The sequence below is a fragment of the Equus asinus genome, chromosome 1 (assembly GCF_041296235.1).
Source record: "Equus asinus isolate D_3611 breed Donkey chromosome 1, EquAss-T2T_v2, whole genome shotgun sequence".
Lineage (NCBI taxonomy): Eukaryota > Metazoa > Chordata > Mammalia > Perissodactyla > Equidae > Equus > Equus asinus.
The window spans coordinates 105,870,972-105,887,623 of NC_091790.1; the positions used below are offsets into that span (position 1 = coordinate 105,870,972).

The window sequence follows — 16,652 nt, forward strand, 5'->3', positions numbered from 1 at the left end:
AATCTTTTTGATGTATTGCTGTAATCGGTTTGCCAAAATTTTGTTGAGGATTTTTGCATCTATGTTCATCAGTGATATCGGCCTGTAGTTCTCCTTCTTTGTGTTGTCCTTGTCAGGTTTGGGGATCAGAGTGATGTTGGCTTCATAGAATGTGTTAGGGAGTTCTCCATCTTTCTCAATTTTCTGGAACAGTTTGAGGAGAATAGGTATTAAGTCTTCTTTGAATGTTTGGTAGAATTCTCCAGAGAAGCCGTCTGGTCCTGGACTCTTGTTTTTGGGGAGGTTTTTGATTACCGTTTCTATTTCCTTACTTGTGATTGGTCTATTCAGATTCTCCATTTCTTCCTGATGCAGTTTGGGGAGATTGTAGGAGTCTAGGAATTTGTCCATTTCTTCCAAGTTGTTCAATTTGTTGGCATATAGTTTTTCATAGTATTCTCTTATGATCTCTTGTATTTCATTGGTATCTGTTGTGATTTCTCCTCTGTCATTCCTGATTTTATTAATTTGCGCTTTCTCTCTTCTTTTCTTGGTGAGTCTGGCTAGGGGTTTGTCAATTTTGTTAATTCTTTCGAAGAACCAACTCTTTGTTTCATTGATCCTTTCTATTGTCTTTTTTGTTTCAATATCGTTTATTTCTGCTCTTATTTTTATTATTTCCCTCCTTCTACTGACTCTGGGCTTTGTTTGTTCTTCTTTTTCTAGTTCCGTTAGGTGTCGTTTGAGGTTGCTTACGTGAGCTTTTTCTTGTTTAGTGAGGTGAGCCTGTATTGCGATGAATTTCCCTCTTAGGACTGCTTTGGCTGCATCCCAAATGATTTGGTATGTCGTGTTCTCATTTTCATTTGTCTCCAGATAATATTTGATTTCTTCTTTAATTTCTTCAATGATCCATTGTTTGTTGAGAAGCGTGTTGTTTAGTCTCCACATTTTTGCACCTTTCTCTGCTTTTTTCTTGTAGTTGATTTCTAGTTTAATAGCGTTATGATCAGAAAAGATGCTTGATATTATTTCAACTCTCTTGTATTTATTGATGTTTGCTTTGGTTCCCAAAATATGGTCAATCCTTGAGAATGTTCCATGTGCACTTGAGAAGAATGTGTAACCTGCTGTTTTTGGATGAAGTGTTCTATATATATCTATTAAGTCCATCTGGTCTAATTTTTCATTTAATTCTATTATTTCCTTGTTGATTTTCTGTCTGGATGTTCTGTCCATTGGTGTTAATGGTGTGTTGAGGTCCCCTACTATTATTGTATTGTTGTTGATGTCTTCTTTTAGTTCTATTAAGAGTTGCTTTACAAATTTTGGTGCTCCTGTGTTGGGTGCGTATATATTTATAAGTGTTATGTCTTCTTGGTGGAGAGTCCCTTTTATCATTATATACTGTCCCTCTTTATCTTTCTTTATCTGTTTTGCTTTGAAATCTACCTTGTCTGATATTAGTATAGCGACACCTGCTTTCTTTTGTTCATTATTAGCTTGGAGTATTGTTCTCCATCCCTTCACTCTGAGTCTGTGTTTGTCTTTGGGGCTGAGGTGTGTTTCCTGGAGGCAGCATATTGTTGGATCTTGTTCTTTGATCCATCCTGCCACTCTGTGTCTTTTGATTGGGGAGTTCAATCCATTTACATTTAGAGTGATTATTGAGACGTGGGGGCCTACCACTCCCATTTTGTGTCTTGTTTTCCAGTTTTCTTCAGTTTCCTTTGTTTCTCGTCCCATGGTTTAATCTGTTCTGATGTAGAGCTGCTACTCTCTGTTGTTGTCCTTCTACTTATCTCCTCTGCTCTTGGTTTTGTAGCCCCTTTCCTTTTTTGGATTTTTCAGGAATGAGGGTTTTCCTGAGGATTTCCTGAAGAGGAGGTTTTGTGGCAATGAACTCCCTTAATTTTTGTTTATCTGGGAAAGTTTTTATTTCTCCATCGTATTTGAAGGATATTTTCGCTGGGTAGAGAATTCTCGGCTGTAGATTTTTGTCCTTCAGATTTTTGAATATATCATTCCACTCTCTTCTAGCCTGTAAAGTTTCTGCTGAGAAATCTGCTGATAGTCTGATAGTTCCTTTGTAGGTTAGTTTCTTTTGCCTGGCTGTCCTTAATATTTTCTCCTTGTCGTTGACTTTTGCTAGCTTCACTACTATATGCCGTGGAGTTGGTCTTCTTGCATTGATAAAGTTTGGAGATCTATTGGCTTCTGTCACCTGAAGATCCATCTCCCTCACCAGATTTGGGAAGTTCTCAGCCATTATTTCTTTGAATAGGTTTTCTGCCCCTTTCTCCTTCTCTTCTCCCTCTGGTATACCTATAATCCTTACGTTGCATCTCCTAATTGTGTCTGATAATTCTCGGAGAGTTTCTTCATTTCTTTTAAGTCTTGCTTCTCTCTCCTCCTCTGCCTGCAACAATTCTATATTGCCATCTTCCAAATTGCTAATTCTTTCCTCCATATTATCGGCCCTACTGTTCAGAGCATCTAGATTTTTCTTAATCTCCTCTATTGTGTTCTTCATTTCCAATATTTCTGTTTGGTTCTTCTTTATCGTATCAAACTCTTTTGTGACATAGCTCCTGAACTCGTTGAGTTGTCGGTCAGAATTCTCTCTTAACTCATTGAGAATCTTAATGATGGCTGTTTTGAAGTCATCGTCATTTAGGTTATATATCTCATTTTCTTTGGGATTGTTTTCTGTGTATTTGTTGCTTTCTTTCTGTTCTGGAGATTTAATGTATTTTTTCATATTGCTTGATGTTGTTGATTTGTGCCTCCGCATGGAGATAGAGTTTAGTTGCTCCTTTCACTTGTTTCAGCTGCTGCGGTGGGAGGAGCAGCTGTTTATATTTCACCAACCAGGAACCCTGTCCGTAGTTGCTAACTGGGCCTGGGCCCCTCTTCGTAGCCACAGTGGCCCTTTGGATTCCCTCCTCTGCCGTGGGGGCCGTCACAGGGGGGCTTCAGGCTGCAGGTGCCTACTGTTGCAGCCCACCTAGATGTGCTCTCTCCTTGGGGTCTGCAATGGTGTTATGGGCTTTTCCAGCGGCCAGGGGTGGGATCACTTATATTTGTCGCTCCGTTGCTGTCGGCACCCACCAAATCTCACTTGTCCTCGATGGGTCACAGGAGAGCTATTGGCATCTTCTACAGTCTGTGGTTAGTACACCTAGCTATGCTGCTTTTGCCCTGGGGTCTTCCAGCCTTGTGGCTGGCGGCTGGGTGCCTTCTACTGGTGCTGTGCAGAGGCTTTCCCTAAGGCTGCTGTGAGCCTGTAGGGTTTCCCCCTAGGCTACTAAGCTGGGTCTCTGGAACTCTCTCCAGCCCCAGTCCTCTCTGAGATCTCCGGCAATCCGTAGCCTCACGGGGTGGGCAACGGCAGCTGGGGGTCGCCCCGCCCTCTGGGATTCTCTCCGGGCCTCTCCCGGAGCCGTGAATGCTCAGCGTGGCCCCTCTGCTAACGGCAGACAGAGAGTTTTGTCTGCTGCCCGGGCGGAGCTCCGGCGCTTCCCCTCCGGGTCGCAGAACCGGCCTTTGAAAGTTCCCCCCGCCCCGGTCCTCTCCGAGATCTCTGGCAATCCCTAGCCCCACGGGGTGGGCAACGGCAGCTGGGGGTCGCCCCGCCCTCTGGGATTCTCTCCGGGCCTCTCCCGGAGCCGTGAATGTTCAGCATGGCCCCTCTGCTAACGGCAGACAGAGAGTTTTGTCTGCTGCCCGGGCGGAGCTCCGGCGCTTCCCCTCCGGGTCGCAGAACCAGCCTTTGAAAGTTCCCCCCGCCCCGGTCCTCTCCGAGATCTCCGGCAATCCCTAGTCCCACGGGGCGGGCAACGGCAGCTGGGGGTCGCCCCGCCCTCAGGGCTTCTCTCCGGGCCTCTGCTGGAGCCGTGAATGCTGGGCGTGGCCCCTCTGCTAATGGCAGACAGAGAGTTTTGTCTGCTGCCTGGCGGAGCTCCGGCGCTTCCCCTCCGGGTCGCAGAACCGGCCTTTGAAAGTTCCCCCCGCCCCGGTCCTCTCCGAGATCTCTGGCAATCCCTAGCCCCACGGGGCGGGCAACGGCAGCTGGGGGTCGCCCCGCCCTCTGGGATTCTCTCCGGGCCTCTCCCGGAGCCGTGAATGCTCAGCGTGGCCCCTCTGCTAACGGCAGACAGAGAGTTTTGTCTGCTGCCCCGGCGGAGGTCCGGCGCTTCCCCTCCGGGTCGCAAAACCGGCCTTTGAAGGTTCCCCCAGCCCCGGTCCTCTCCGAGATCTCCGGCAATCCCTAGTCCCACGGGGCGGGCAACGGCAGCTGGGGGTCGCCCCGCCCTCAGGGCTTCTCTCCGGGCCTCTGCCGGGAGCCCTGAATGCTGGGCGTGGCCCCTCTGCTAATGGCAGACAGAGAGTTTTGTCTGCTGCCTGGCGGAGCTCCGGCGCTTCCCCTCCAGGTCGCAGGACCGGCCTTTGAAAGTTCCCCCCGCCCCGGTCCTCTCCGAGATCTCTGGCAATCCCTAGTCCCACGGGGCGGGCAACGGCAGCTGGGAGATCTCCGTGCCCTTCGTGTCTCTCTCTGGGACCCTCCGGGCGCCCCGAGCACCAGGCTGGGTCTCCCCGCCAATGGCGGGGAGAGACTCTCCCCGCGGGCTCAGGTGTGCAACTCCAAAGTTTCCCTCTGCGTTTAGGAGTAATTGCAGGGGGTTTAGGTAGGGTTCTGGTCACCTGTTTCCACCATCGCTCCTCTGTTGTGTTCTCGCTCCTGCCCTAGATGTGTGTGGATCCTCTGGGGGCGTCCGTTGGAAGAAAGCCGCTTGCGGGTACTAGGCTGCCCGTCGGGGTCGGAGAGTTTTCACCTATTTCCACATCCTCCCGGAGGAAAGTCCATCCGCCTTCCGATGTATAGTCGCATGGGTGTCTCAGACGTCCTGAGATGCTGTCTGGATATCCTTTGTCAAGCGATAAGTGTCCAAATAATTGTAGTCTCGAAGGGCGAGCGACAAAGAGGACTACTCACGGCGCCATCTTGGCTCTTCTCCCCAACCTCTAGAGGATACTTTTAAACATTAAGGTATTTAGGAATGTTTTAATGAATAACAAAGACTGATTTATAAGCATTCTTATAAATGCAGAAAATTTAAGCTCAAGGGTTAACTTAAAACAGTGATGACAGTGAATAAACAAAATTACTTTATTTTCTTTCCAAATAAGGGGACTCTTCGTTAAAACTTCTTTCCATTGTTTTCTTTCCTGGATGATTTTTATTTCTTTTCAATTATTTTCAAGATATTAGTTAGAGGCAAGGACATTCATTTTGTAATAGGGTAATTTCATTTTTTTGATCTTTAGAATGGAAGTTAAATTTAAGTGGCTAATTAGAGATACTTAAATTTATTTTTTTCTATCAAACAGTATTCTTGTGGACGTTCTAGATTACTTATTAAGGCTATCTGGAGATACTTGTAGACAGTGTTCTCTGTACCTTAAAGTAATCATTTTATATTTACTCACATTAGCCTTGCAGTATCAAGGGAAAGCTATGATAAGCCATAAAGCTCCTTGAATAGCTATGGCTAGTTTGAAATCATTTTGAGGGGAATCATTTGTAGTTCAGTAGATTATGACATCTGGGGAGTCGTTTTGAGCTCCTGTATTAGGAATGCAACAGATATCACCTCAAGTAATAGACATGTAATTGTTTCCTATTATTAAAATGGCACTGGTATGCTCAATATTTTAACATAGAAGTTATTCAAATAAATACTTTTCACTTAGAAATCAACTTTGCTTATATAAATAGGTTAGTACTTTTCTTTTAGAATATTCGAATTATTTTTTCAAGCTTCATTGAGGTTTAATTGACAAATAATGTTATGTAAGTTTAAGATATGCAGTGTAATGATTTGATACGTGTACGTATTTCGAAACATTTACCGCAATAAGATTAGTTAACACATCTTCACCTCACATAATTATCATTTTGATGTTGTTATGGTGAGAACACTAAACCTCTGTTCTCATAGCAACTGTCAAGTATACGATACAGTATTATTAACTATAGTCACTATGCTATACTTCAGGTCCCCTGATCTTCCTAATCTTATAACTGAAAATTTGTACACTTTGATCAGTATCTCGCCATTTTCTTACCCCCGGTCCCTGCAACCACCATTTTACTCTGTTTCTAGAGTTGGATATTTTTAGATTCCCCATATAAGTGAGTCATACAGTATCTGTCTTTCTCTAATTTATTTCCCTTAGCATAATGCCCTCAAGGTCCATGTATGTTGTTGTAAATGGCAAGATTTCCTTCTTTTTATGGCTGTATAATATTCCATATATATACACCACATTTTTTTATCCATTTATCTGTCAGTGGATGCTTAGGTCTTTTCCCTTACTTGGCTGTTGTGAATAATGCTGCTGTGAACATGGGGGTGCAGATGTCTCTTTGAGATCCTGATTTCATTTCCTTTGAATATACGCCCAGAAGTGAGATTGCTGGATCATATGGTAGTTCTAATTTTAAGTTTTTGAAGAATCTTTATGCTGTTTTCCATAGTGGCTGAACCAATTTACACTTCCATCTAGGGTGCAACAGGGTTCCCTTTTCTCCATATCTTTGTCAGCATTTGTTATCTCTTATCTTTTTGGTAATAGCCATCCTAACAGGTGCGAGGTGGTACCTCCTGGTGTGGTTTTGATTTGCATTTCCCTGATGACTAGTGATGTTGAGCACCTTTTCATGTACCTGTTAACCATCTGTATATCTTCTTTGGAGAAATGTCTATTCAAGTCCTATGCCCATTTTTAAATTGGATTGTTTGTTTTCTTGCTATTTTGAGTTGTATGAATTCCTTACATAGTTTAGATATTAACTCCTTGTCAGATATATGGTTTGCAGATACTTTCTCCCATTCTTTAGGCTGCCTTTTCATTTTGTTGATCGTTTCTTTTGCTGTGCAGAGGCTTTTTAGTTTGATGTAATCCCTGCTTGTTGAATTTTGGTTTTGTAACTTGTGCCTCTGGTGTCATATCCAAAAGACCATTGTCAAGACCCATGTCAAAGAGCCTTCCTCCTATGTTTTCTTCTAGGAGTTTTACAGTTTCAGATTTTACCTTTAATTCCTTAATCTATTTTGAGTTAATTTTTGCAAGTGGTGTAAGATAGAGGTCCAATTTCATTATTTTTACATGTGAATGTCCACCATTTATTAAGGAGACTATCCTTTCCCTTATGAGTATTTTTGGCTCCCTTGTCAAATACTACTAGACCATGTATGCATGAGTTTATTTCTGGGCTCTTGGTTCTGTTCCATTGGTCTATGTGTCTGTTTTTATGTCAGTACCTTACTGTTTTGAGTACTCTAGCCTTGTAATATAGTTTGAAATCAGGATATGTGATGCCTCCAGCTTTTTCTTTCTCAAGATTGCTTTGGCTATTTGTAGTCTTTTGTGGTTCCATACGAATTTTAGGAATGTCTTTTCTGTTTCTCTGAAAAGGAATATACTTTTAAAAGTGTAAATTTAGTAATAAATGATCCCTAGTTGTTTGTGGAATAAAGGATATTTCAGCCACATTGTCATGCAAAATTTTAAATGTAACTTGTCTGCAGCCATGCCACATTTCACCACTACCCCTTCTGTTTATTCAGAGTAGAAAAATAAATGATTTTGCAGCTTTTTAAATTTCCTGATTATTTCTCACGTTGGAGTGAATTGCTGCTGATAACGAACGTATTTTCCCTCCATCTGCAGAAACAGCAGCTTCTGTTAAAAGCTGGATTATCACTTCAAGAACCTCAAATTAATGTAGTTATTAAATCTTAGAGAGGCAGGTTTGTCTTCAAAACCTCCTAAGAGGACACATTTCTTGTATATTCATTTTAACTACAAAATAGATTATAGTTGGGGAAATGATTGCCATGTTTAGACTGTCTGCCCTTCTTCAGCTATTGAAGCCTGATATTGAGTATTGAAAACTTTGGGTCCCAGAAGAGCAGGGTATGCTAGAAGTTGACTCTTTCCATTGAACTTCTTTTGAGGCTTTACCATTCTTTAAAAGTTTTCCTATTTTTAGGAAAATAACATGTTAACAAAATTCTGTTTCTGTTTTTGTCTACTTTGCTCTTAATTATTTGTCTTTTTACAGAGCGTTTATTTATTTATTTTAACCTGTTTTCTAGCTCAGAGCCTCAGGCTCTGAAAGACTGGGGTTCACGTTCTTTTGGCAGCTTTGAGCTCTTCTGTGCCAGCTGCTGGATTTTCTGCTCTCTAGGAGCTCAAGTTAAGTGCCAGGAGCAGGTCACAAAATGAGTTCTTATTCTGAAACAGGTGTGCTCTGATGGAAAGTGATGTTGGAACACTTCAGAGGGGTATCTTGTCCAGCAGAAAGGAGGTGAGGCGTCTTCTGAGAGGAGTGGGTGTTCATTATCTGCCCTTGGTGAAAACATTGTATAGCTTTACTGTTTAAATGAAGGTCATCATCTCTTCTCACTTTCAAGTAAAAAGTCAGCAAACTAGTTTCCTGGTGATTAATATGATATTTCTATTTACTCATGGTAACTGAAATGTCTAGTCTCTTAATTTTTGTCTGCGTCATTTTAAATTTAGTGTTGACTTTTGCACTATTTTGTTTTAATCCTTAATCCATTTTTAATTATATGTTTATTAATCATTGTTTTTATCTTTTTTGTTGTTGAAGATTTTTACATCTTCATTTATTTAACATTTATTATATATCCAGAATCTAATATTGCTTTGAAGTCAGACTAGGAGTATATTCTTCATCTTTTCTTGTAGGATTTTTTTCAATCTCTTCCCCTAGTATTTGTCATGCTTGTTTACTTGAGATTTAATGTTTTTGGTGTGGCTTTTTCCCCCCATTTTCTTAAGTATTCACCCAAACAATATGCAATGGGTTCATGTTTTCTTAGCCTTTTTTTGGAATTGGTGTGCTGGGTAAAAATGATGTATTTAGCTTTTGCCACAGGACCATAAATAACAGAAAAAGGCTTTATCATTTATTTATTCTTTTCTTCAACAGTGTTTATATGTGATAAGTTCAGCAATGGAGAATGTGCTTGTCACTGCTGAGGGAAGAGAAAGTTGGAAAGAAGCAGTGTTGAGCAGGGTCACAGAGTGACCTTGTCACAAAGTGGCTGAGTAAAGTAAGAATGAAAGAGTTCCCGTAGCGTCAGCCCCAGGAAGTTCTTGGTGGCCTTAGGGAGAGCAGTTACCAATGGAGGCTTGGGAACCAGCCAGTTGCTGTGGTGTTCGAGAGTGACTGGCTGGCGTTTTTACATCTTCCTCTCTTTTTACCGAGCCCACATTTTGAGACTTCCAAGAAAGCTTCACAGAAGTTCTCCAACTTCAAGATTACCTGTTGATAAATTTATTCCCCATCTTGAGTCAAAGGAAGGTTAAATGCGAACCTTGAGATGAAATCTTTAGAGCAACTGAGAAGGTTTGAGTTTATAGTTAAAGGTTAGGCCGTTCTGGCGATAGAGTAAGTCAGTGAGAAAGTAAATATTTCTTTTATTTAATTTTGTTTTGTAGATTTGTAGAAAACCCACCATTAGGTGTATTTTTCAGAGGCTTAATAAGTCCACATGGAGGTCTTGCTTACCTCAGGGTGCATCATCAGGGGAGAGTGAAATAAGCAGTAAAATGAGCTTTTCCCAAGTCTGAAAGAACAATTGTTGCTTCTCACACGTGTAATGCAGGGGCAGCCTGCTTGCTGACGGTGACCACAGAGCAGGATGCTGCAGAGGTGGTCGTGTGGGTGTTGGGATGGCTAACTGGTGAATCTCTGAGAGAACAAAGATGAGATCCCATCTCTGGTTCTTATTCATTCCACCCTGGTCCACGGGGATGCAGCATTTGTGAGGGAATCAATTATCCATTTGTTAGTCAGGGGAGCCTTACACATTATACATTAGCAGATTGATTTCTTAGGTTCACTGTTGGGGGACCAATAGCTGAAGGTGGGATGATGAGGAGTGTCAGGGGAAAAGGAGTTGCCACAAAGAACACCATTAAAAGCAGCTTTCGAAATGACTGTGAATTTATTCCTAATTGAAGAGCTGACATAATCCATACTAAGTGTATTTATTTCAAGCGTTTTACATTAGGTCATTGATTATCACATGAGGTGTACATGTTGGTAATTTTGCCTTTTCTTTAAATTTAAGAACTTGAGGCCACCTGTGGTGGACTTGGACTTAGAAGGTATGTGCTGGTCCTCGCCCCCTCCTGTTTACTCGTGCTTCTTTTTTTGTTCCATTAAGGAAATATTTTTGTATGTTCTATAGTGTCGGCTTGACATTATTGATTTTTGAACAAACTCACTTATATTTGTCTGGAATTCCAAACATGTCTCCATTAGGAATAAAATTGTAGCTAATGGAAAATACAGCTGAGGCCATTTTTCTCTGGTTCCTTACCCTTATCTACATCTACTCCAGTATCCCATCTTTGCAAACACACTCCCTCAATTATATGTCTGAAACAGGCAATTGGAAAAATCAGTCTTGAAGAAAGACAGAATCTTGCACTCCGGTTTCTCTCCTGTACCCTTTCTCTTTTTCCCATTTTTTCTTGTTGTTGTTTGTTTCTAGTAAATAGAAGGATAGTTACATGAAAGGCATTTGTCCCTATTTCTGAGAGGAAGGATTTTTACCTTTGACAGCTGTAATATTGAAATCCTGTTATTTATTAAATGTTACAGAACTATTATAGAAACTGATATGCATAATGATGATAACTCAATTATCACTCAAGATAAAAATATGTGCTGCGGGTCCCCAGAATGATGGCTGTAACAATCAAGATTAACTTCGGTTTCTCTTTGTTTTAAGACTAATGAATTTGCTACATAATCATGTAAATAATATTTATCTTTTGATTATAAACAAAATAAATATCTGTTGAAGAAAATTAGCAAACCTAAAAAGGGACAACCTAAACAATAATAATATCTCAGCACCCAGATATAACCAATGCTGATATATTGGAGTATGTACTTCCAGTACGTATATTATGCACAAATACCTGTAAATATGGTAGTATTTATAAAGACCAGATTGTGCTTACCCACAGCTACCAAGTGAGATTTGAGGGCGTCGTCCTCCAGACTGCCAAGCCGACTGAAGACTTCTGACACCAACTACAAGTTCTGGGGGTTCCCAAATCCACCCTCATGTTTGATAACTAGCTAAATGACTCGCAGAACTCACTGAATGCTGTTATACTCACAATTATGGTTTATTACAGGGAATACATACAAGTCAAAAACTCAGCCAGTGGAAGAGACACATAGGACAGATCCTGAGATGGTACTAAAAGTGAAGCCTCCATAGTTCTCTGAACGTTTTATCCTCCTGGCATAGATGGTCAACCAGGGAAGCCCCCTTGGTGTTCAGGGTTCTTACTGGGGCTCTAGTACATAGGCATGATTGCTTGCTTGATGGGTTGTCCGCATGGTTGATCTCAGCTTCCAGGTTGACTGATACCCGGTGACCCAGAGCTCCTACTGTAAACCACAGCATTGGTCTTTCTGGCATGGCCAGCCCCCACCATAACACTATCAAGTGATGGGGCCCCACCTTTAACAAAGACATACCTGTCAGGTGTGCAGGTGTGACGTAGATTACCTCCCAGAAGCCCAGGGCAAAGCTCAGACCTTTCTTTAGGCAAGGCCAAATTCTTTCTACATAATACTTTTTTTTTTTAACTTAATTTGTTTTTTGTTTATGCTCTTAATTTTTATCATTTAGATTCCTTGCTTTTACAAATTTAGATAATTTCCATTTCTCAGTTTCTTTACAAAAGAAACCTGCTGTGAAAAGCATCTTTGCAAAATAGTCTTCTTACTTCTCCTCGGGAATAAGAGGCAATGCATATTTTAAAGAATTTTGATACGTGTTGGCAAATGATCCTTCGGAAAGTTTCTCCCAATGTGAATTCCTACCAGCAGTGTAAGAGGAGTGTCTATTTTGTGCTTTTGCCCAAACTCAGTTCTTAAAAAAATCTTTTCTGATTCCGTAGGCAAAAATATCTCATCGTTTTAGTTTTTGTGTTTTTGTTATTACTGAGGTTGACGCTTGTTCTTATTTGTCTACAATTTGTTCTATTTCTTTAGTGAGTTGACTTTTTATTTGGTTTGATTTACACGAGTAAAAGAATCCAAGTTTCTTCAAAAACTAAAGAAAATTTAAAAATGTACAATAAGCTGCAAAGTTGTTTGCAGTGCACATGACAAGGGGTAAATATCCCTTATCTATAATAACCGCTCATGATTCCATTTTTAAATTTTGGAGACTCCAATAGCGAAACAGTCTCTTCCTCTGGATTCATGCTTAGAACTTAAAGATTTTAGTTTTTACTGATGTATTTACTAACTTTTCTCTTGAATTCTATTTGAAGTGACCCAAGAAATAGAAAATATTTGTATTCTCACCTTAAAATAGGTAAGGGAAGGAGGTAGTAATGAATATGTGCTAAATACCTCATCTTCCAAATGAGTCAGTTAATGCAAGTGTGTTGATTTCATGGGAGATGTAATTCATATATAACTTAATTTAAAGATAATCACTAAGATAAAAATAGAATGAGCAACATCTAAATCCTTCCTAGATAGACAAGAGAAACAATTTGAGTAATATGGCAAAAGAATAATAATGAAATGGGGAAATATAATTCTAAAAAGTATAAAATAATGCAGCAATTAAGATAACACTAAATGTGCTAGGTATTCTGTTACTAAAAGAAAAACAGCTGCAGTTTTGAAGAATACATATCCCACAAGATGATAGGAGTACAAAATACAGATGTGAGCAAAAATATACTATAAAAAGCCAAACGAAAATTAAGCACATTGACAATAAAAATGTGAGAAAAAGTAGAGTTTAAGGCAAAAGAGCATTAACCAGTAGAAGGCCTGTTATACTGATTATATTTAGGAGTCAAAAGGAAAATATAACTGTTGTACCCTTTGATGTGTCAAATTGTAGGGCATCTAATATCCAGACCAAAGTTTATTTGAAATTCAGGGGGAAATGGACAAAATTACAATTGTAGTGGGAAGTTTTTGAAACATATTCCTATCAGTCTTTGCTAGATCGTGAAGAAAAAAGTAAATGAGGCTGTGTTGAAATTAAATAGTATAAATAATGTGATTGAAAAAATATATTTTGAACCTCAAAATAGAGAATATAAATTATTTTGAAATTATATCTTAGGTTTCAAAGAGAAATCAGTAAATTTCTAAAAATGGACATTATAGAAATCACATTCTCTGAACTCCATTGTAGTCACACTAGAGTTTACTAATAACTAAATAAATAAGCAAATAACACTGTCACCATCCTTAGAAATGAAACAAAACAAAATGATACTTTTCTCAAAGAGGAAATAATTATTGAATTACACATTATTTTCTGATCTCTGGTTTGTGGCCAATAATATACTCAAACGAAAGTGCAAGACGCTTTATTATTTTATGATTAACAAATGAGCAGTTACATGGGGCCGGCTCCGTGGCCAAGTGGTTAAGTTCGCATGCTCCACTGTGGCAGTCCAGGGTTCGGATCTTGCGCGCGGACATGGCACCACTCACCAGGCCACGTTGAGGCGGCATGCCACATCCCACAACTAGAAGGACGTACAACTAAGATATACAGCTGTGTACAGGGGGGGTTTGGGGAGATAAAGCAGAAAAAAAAAAAAAAGATTGGCAACAGTTGTTAGCCCAGGTGCCAATCTTTGAAGAAAAAAAGAAAAAATGAGCAGTTATAGCCAACAAGCAATATATTAATGTGAGGAAATTAGATTAAGGTCAACAAAATTATTCTCAGGCAAAAAAGGAAAAAATTAATATTGAATAAGAATAGAAATTAATAAATTAGAATACATTGAAAATACATGAAATTGATTAAAGTCTTGCTTCTATAAAAATACCAGTACAGCTGATAAACATCTGATAAGGAAGATCAAAGAAAAAAAGGAAATAAAATATTTGTATACCTGTAAGATACTGCTATATATATATTTCCATATTTGCAAATAGGAAATAGGAAAATTAATGGTACCTACCTCATAGAATTGCTGTGAGGATTGAATGATATAATATGTATAAAACTCTTAGAATAGAGCCTGATGCATAATAAGCGTATAGTAAATGTTAACTTAGTAGTAGTACTACTGACTATTAGTAATAGTATTAATATTATTAGTAGTATTAAAATATTAAATGAACAAAAAGTAAAATACAAAATACTTTCATCACTAAGAATTTGAAATGCACTATTGTCTGAGAAAGTATAAATGACTAGAATAGAACTGGAACATTTGAGTAGCTTGACAGTCATGGGAGAAAACACAATCTAATAAATAACCCATTGAAAGTATTGATCCCAGACATTTTCATGCACAAGTTCTTTTTAATTCCATTTAAAAATTTTTAATGTTTTTATTGTGAAATGTAACTTTAAAAATTACCTAAAATGTGCAGTGAAACAAATAGTTACAAAACAAGTAATTATGTCACTACCATTGTCAAGAATATACCATGTGACCCCCCCTCCCCCACAGTTCCCTTAAAGGGACCCACTGTACTGACCTTTGTAGTAATAAGTGCTTTTCTTTTCTTTTTCATTTAATACCCTCTATGTGTACCTGCTGTACACTACAGTATTATTTTGCCTATTTTTCTATGTTGTATAAGTGGAATTGTATCTTACATATTAGGAATAAGAAAAGGATGCTCGCTGTCGTTGCTATCCCAGAATAAAACAAAGTGCAAGACCACTAAGGGGAAAAGGGAAAAATTTAGGGGCATTAAAGAAGGCCCAATAAGTGGAGAAATGCCCCATAAAGGGTTAGAAGAATCAGTGTTATAAAGAGATCAAAGGAAAAGCTCCCAACATCTCACCATTAAATGAGATTGAGGAGTTTTTCTCCTAGTAAGCTAAGAGTTTTTACCATGAATGGGTGTTAAGTTTCATCAGATATTTTTTGCATCTATTGAGATGATCTTATGGTTTTCCTCTTTATTTTATTAATGCAGAAAATTATAATATATTGATTAATTTCCCTACCTTAAACCAGCCTCGTATTTCTGGAATAAACTTGGCTTTTCTATATATGCTGACTTTATTAATATTTTCCTTAGGATTTTTCCATTTCTGTTCATGAGATTTATTTGTACTTTTCTTTGTCTTAACATCCTTGTTGAGTTTTGTTATTGTAAGGTTATGCTGGCCTGGTAAATGAGTTGGGGAGCATTTTCTTTTTATTCTGTTCTCTGGAAGAATTTGTGTATGATTGGAATTTTTTATTCTTTGAACTGCCTCTCATGAAGTTAATATTCTAGTGAGTGAGCTTGACAGGAAATAAGATAAATAAGTAAAATACATAGTAAGATAGATGGTGGTAAGTGCTAAGGAGGAAGAAAATTCGGCAGTGAAGGAGTTATAAAATGTGTAGGTGAAATGTTGAAATTTTAGATTAGGAGCCAGAGAGTGTCACTGAGAAGATGACTGCCAGTGGAGAGCTGGCGGAAGAGCATTCCAGGCTCCGGGCAACACGTGCAAAGATGCAGGCAGGAGAAACAGCAAGAAGGTCCCAGAACAGATTACACAAGTTTTGACGTGTATGTGGGAAGAAAATACACTTCTTATTGCAAGTTGTTGTAAGGAAGGCTCTTGTAAAGGAGGGTCGCATTCAGCATTGGGGCTGTTTTGTAGGCCTCAAACAGCACTGCCAATAGAACTTTCTGCAGTGATGAAAACGTTCTGTGCTCCGTGTGCTTTCTAATGCAGTAGCTGCTGGTCACATGTGGCTGGTGAACACTTGGCATGTGTTAGCGCAACCGAGGAACTGAATTTTTAATTTTGTTTAATTTTAGCTAATTTAGCTTTGCATATAAATGGTCACATGTGGATAGTATCATATTGGACAGGCTGGGAAACCTTGGCATTGATCAGGCTACATATGCCTATTAAATTGTAACTTGAGGTAGATTATAATCAAATGCCAATTAAATTACAATCCCCAGAAGTATGTGGGGTTTATATTTGGCAAGAGTAAAATGGGTGTTAAAATGTTTGGTGAACAAGAGATCAGCATAAGGAAAGTGTTAACAGAAGATATTCAGTGAGGAAAGCATTTACCCGTAGAATGTCGAAGCTGAGCGTTCGGACATCTCAGGCAGAAGTCCAGATACAATGGCTTCAGTGCTTTCCCAGCGCAGCTTCTGTTTTGCTCTTGCACATCCTCACCGCCCATCACAATATTCCCTTGCAGGACGCCTCTCCACTGCGCTCCAGCTCGGAGCCCTGGCTCTGCTCTTTCTCTGTTGCGATTCTCATCCACGGGCTACTTTTCATTCTCCTATCAAATGGATCAAACGTCTACCTTCCTTTCCTCTGTTCACATTCTGGGAACTTTAAGGAAGTAGCTTGGTTTTCATGGACTGCATTTCAGGAATGTTGCTTGTGTGGTGAGCAGGATGAGAAAGGATTCTGTGGCCAGCTGTGGCAACCTGGAGCACAGGACTCAGTCTCAGCAGCATCAGTCAGTGGGTGGCCTTTCCGAGACCTGGGAATCTTGGTCTGCCCTGACCTCTGCTTACCAGCTCTGAGATGTTTTCCATTGAGGAAGGACCCAGCATTCAGTTTTGTGTATTTCCATTT

At 39.7% G+C, this 16,652-nt stretch overlaps 1 protein-coding gene across 1 annotated transcript in view; it reads left to right on the forward strand.

Moving 5' to 3' along the window:
- The window catches only part of VPS41 (VPS41 subunit of HOPS complex), a 185,202-nt gene that overhangs the window by 60,086 nt on the left and 108,464 nt on the right, over window positions 1–16,652 (forward strand). The window lies entirely within an intron of this gene.